This window comes from Chinchilla lanigera, unplaced genomic scaffold (genome assembly GCF_000276665.1).
Source record: "Chinchilla lanigera isolate Chin_1 unplaced genomic scaffold, ChiLan1.0 scaffold00035, whole genome shotgun sequence".
Taxonomy (NCBI): domain Eukaryota; kingdom Metazoa; phylum Chordata; class Mammalia; order Rodentia; family Chinchillidae; genus Chinchilla; species Chinchilla lanigera.
This window is the reverse complement of record NW_004955436.1, coordinates 5,302,499-5,307,463: the sequence shown is the minus strand read 5'-3', so window position 1 is coordinate 5,307,463 and position 4,965 is coordinate 5,302,499.

The window sequence follows — 4,965 nt, the reverse complement described above, 5'->3', positions numbered from 1 at the left end:
GTCTCAGAGGGCAAAGCAGACACCCATCAGGCTTCCTAAAATATATATTTTATCATTTTATTGTTAATTTCTAACTCACAATTGGAGGTATAATAAAATATGGGCCTACTTTGTGGTATGAGTTTTTACATAGTTTTGCACCCGTGAACTAACTCATCATCACAATCAATAAAGCAACATTTTTGTCATCTCCCTCCTTACTCTTCTCTACTTTCAGTCCTCAGATGAGCACTGATGTATCTTCTGTAATTATAGTGTATATTTTCTAAGGACTTACGCACATTGTGCAATATATACTCTTTATCTTTCTATTAACTTTGTTTTTACATTAAGCATAATTTTGAAATTCAGTAATATCATTGCCTGTACCAACAAAGAGTTCTTCTTTCTGAAGAGTATTGCATTGATTGAATATACTCAGTTCTTTCTGAAGAGTATTGCATTGACTGAATATACTACGTTCTCTTTACACACTTATATATTGACAAACACTGCAGTCATTACCAGTTTTGGATTTTTCCAAATAAATCTGCAATGTATGGTGAGGCACTAGCTTTTGTATTGACTTATATGTATGTAATAGGTTTATGTTTTAAATTTCTAAAAAAGTGAAAAATTATTTTCAAAAGTGCCTGAGTTGTTTTGCATTTTTCCCAGCAGCACAGATGAGTTGCAGTTGCTTCACACTCTTGTCATTTGGTGTGGACAGATGGAAAAAGACCTGTAAAGACTTCTCACAGCCCCTAGGAGGTCATCTTTGTGTTTGTGCTACCAAAACTCCTTAAGAGACTTTAGAGGAAACCAAGGCCAGAAAAAGAATATGAAACTGGAATTGGTCTAGAAACCAAAATCCGGAGCTACATGTGCTATCAAAGAGCATGGAAGGAAAAGAGCGCCTGAGCGCCAAGAAGCAAGAAGAGGAGGGAACTACAGAGAAAGGATGAGAGCCATCCCAAGAAAGTATGTGAAGTGTGGATCACATGACTCCAGTTTATTTGTCGGTTTTAGGCTTGTTTATGATAGAACAATGCATCTGAAATAGTAAGACAGGTTACAGAATATGCAGACAGTCCCAAATTTAATGATCATTCAACTTATGATTTTTCCATTTTAGGATAGTGCAAAAGCAACATGCATTTAGTAGAAACTCTAGTTTGAATTTAGATCTCTTTCTAGGCTACTGATATGAAGTGTAATACTTTCTCGCAATGCTGGACAGTGGTAGCACGACACAGCTCCCAATCAGCCATGCTGTTATGAGGGGTAACCCCACAGTATACTGTCTATAGGCCAAGTTGTTTGGTAGTTGCGATAAATTAAATTCATTTTCAATGTATGAAATTTTTAATTCATGATGGGATTATCAGGACTTAACCCATTGTTACTCGAGTCACATTTGTAATTATTGAGGGTTCACCCATGTGCCAGCTACTGCTCTAAGCATTTTACAGCAATTAATTGATTTAATTCTTAGAATAACCCATGGGGTCAATCTATTATGATCTCCATTCTAGGAATAATGAAACCAAGGTACAAAAAGATAGCATATAACAGCATCAATTCATACAGCTGGGAGAGGGTGAGGTTTGTTGGGCATGGTGGAGGCCATTGGATGGTCTGGATCCAAAGCCTCGCCACATGTGATTATCTACTTTCTTAGGTAGCCTCTTCCAGACCGGAAGGAAACAGACCTTGTACTGAGTGTTACTCAAGACTTCTTGGGAGTTTTTTCATGACAAATAGTGTAACAATTGTGTGATAGGTCAGTGCATTCGAAAATGTCACCTTTTCCATAAATAAGGTTAGTTTGTGTAGAGAAACAAATAAAATAAAGTGTACGTCTTTGAACCAATTTAACCTGTAACTTCAAGGTAAGCTTGGGCTGTCTGTTATAAATGTCACAGATGTAGAGAAAGGCCCCATATGTGTGAACACGACTCCTTCCTTCCTGGTAGGACTCATATATTTACAGGCATATTTATCCATAGCTCATTTGACAATTTGGAATCTTGGGAATACAAAATTCTGTATATGAGGTTTGACCCGAGTCCAGGTCTTCATTATACAACTGCCAGAGACGTCCTCATAGTGTCTCTGCTCCACTCCTAGGTGGAGACATCTTAAATTCTACTGTTTTCATAAGTTGAAAATATTTCATGCTGATTTTCTGAGCAAGTATATTTTCTAACCAATCTCAATTCTAAAATTGAGATTATTTTTCTTAAAGAGAAATTCTAAAGAAGAGGTACTCTGTATCCCATGGGAATTTATGAGTACACAGAGTCAAGAAAACGTCCTTAGTGGTAGTACATTACCTTAATTTTCAGTAACCAAGACTACAGTTTGGTTTTGCTATGTAATTGGCCTTGGCTATGAGTTGGGAATTTAGATTAGTATTCTTTGCCTTTTAAAAGGCTAGTTCTTCTTTGAAACCATTTACACACTCACAAGGCAGCATGTGAAAACAGCCATATATTCCCCAGGACTCTTCAAAGCTTTACCTACTATCCAAAGGTCTACTTCACCTGTGACACTGAAGACAAGAGAGTATCATACAGTGACTAGGAACAAGGATTGTGTAATCAGACAAATTTGGGAAGGAATCAGCTTTTAATTATTCTCTATATAGAATAGTAGAGGTGATTCATTATCTTCCCCTTTTAGGAGTGTAATGACGATAAAGCTATTCATAATAATTACCATGACAATGAAACTTACTTGGCCCTTGCCCTACAGACACTTCATTTGTTTTTAACACTATTACATGTAGTTACCAAGGCTGTGAAACAAGGGAAGTAGAACCAAAGTGGGGAAAGAAAAGAGAGAAACTTGCCCAAATGGATAGAACCTGTGGAGTGGAGCCAGGACTTAGACTGAAGCTGTCAGATTTGTATCATTCACCGTAGCATCTCTGTGTGTGTGTGTGTGTGTCTACTACAGGCTAGTTCTGTAAGCACCTATACTAAAAAGTGTATTTTTCAAGTTGCTGATAACATTTAAGTTTCAGGACATGCAACTACCTAGAAAACTTTCAAGGCTGTACTAAAGCAGAGGTATTTATTTATTTTTTAAATATATTTTTTGGTTATCAAGATGTAATACAACAACCATTGTTAATTCCCTGTCACCTTGTCTGTATTCAGTATTGCTTGCACTATTCTTGTGCTGCTTTGTAAATGGTTGTCTGTTTGTTAATATATTTTTGTTCTTTTACTTTTAAAATTAAAAAATAAATAAATAAATATATTTTGTACTCTTTTTCTTGTAAATATCCCCTGTGAGAATTAATCTTGTTTGTCAATTTGACTGGATTAAAGATCTACTAGGAGGTTGAAAAACACACCTCTGGTTAGTCTGTGTGGGTCACGGAGGCATTACTCGGGGATTGTATCTCTCTGCTGTATTTCCCTGTGCTGTGCTTCCCAGCTGTTATGAGGTGGGCACTTTTGCTCCCTTCCACCCTCCGCTGTGATGCTCCTTCCTTCGAGCTAGCTGACCATGGACTGACCCCTCTGAAACTGTTAGGCAAAGACAACCCCTCCTCCTTTTTGTTGCAGGTATCAGGTATTTTGTCCCAGCCATGAGAAATCTGACCAATACAGCCCCTCAAATCAGAGGTTTTAGAGCTCCATATACCTGGATCAATCTCAGATAGAACGACAACTTTTAGCTCCTACTAATTACACATATTATTGCTAATTACAGTATTCATGGAATTTATGCTGAAGTTTTGGGTTCTCATCTACCCTATCTTTCTGCTTTCTGTTTCTCCACTCTGTTTACATTTGTTTGACTGTCTGTCCATTCTCTTTGCAATGCAAACCTGGTTTTGCACTCAACTTACAGAGATGTATCTATTATACACTCAACTTACAGAGATGTATCTATTCAAAGATCATTATCAAATGTGAAATCATGCAGGTGCTGATAAAAATACAAAATGTGTTTAAGTAAAAAAATAAAAAACTACAGTTAATGACACATTGCCGTTAACCTCCTCAAAATACTGCCATTCATTTCAGACACACTGATCCCATTGTTCTTGTGACTTTCTTGTACACTTCTGGAAGGGCTCTTTCATGAGTGTCTTACAGGTGTGATTCAAAATGCACAGCAAATGCTGCTGCTGAGTGCCACAGAGCAGAATGGGAGGCTCCTCAAAACATTGTGTTGTATCTTCATCTATCTTCATTTACTGGATCAGATACTATATAACCTCTGTCTCTTCTCAAAGTCAAAATGACCGTGAATGGTAAATGTTTTGAATAAATTCAGGACATCAGGAAAATCAAAATAGTGCAGATGGACACTCATGGATGAAGGCTTCCAGAGCTGCTTGTGAAAGTGATAAAAACAATCAATAAGTGTGTTCAAAGTTGGGGAGGACTTTGAGAGGAATTCATAGCACTGTATTTTACTGTAATGATTTTTTTAAAAAAACTAAACAGAGATTGATTGATCCTCTGGTGTCCCTTTCAATCTCACAGCTCACTCCCTCTGCAGTCTACTATTCGTCACACTGAATAAAGTACTATTGTTCTGTAAATTCAGCATCAACTTGGCATCTACATAAAGTCACTGACAAATACATTGAAACCTATTCTCATCGGGACAATCGTTATACCAGAAATGGATTAGTGATGCCATCACAGGCTAAATATGTAACGGATATGATGTCATTTAATAATTACAAAATTTCTAAAGCTTGGCTGCTAGCCTTCATTTTCAGATAGGGACAGAAAGTGTTGTGAATAGTAAATGGCTTGTCCAAAATCACATAGCAGGTGGTAAGGCCAAGGCTGGAACTCTGATCTGTGACCCCAAACTCTTATCCACCCTGAACATTGTCCAGCTTCCTACCCCACATTGCTCCTGACCATGACCATTGAGCCACACTCCGTAAGTGCAGGTGTAAACAGTACATTGACTCAGGGATGAGAAAACCTTAAAAAATGAAACTCTTTC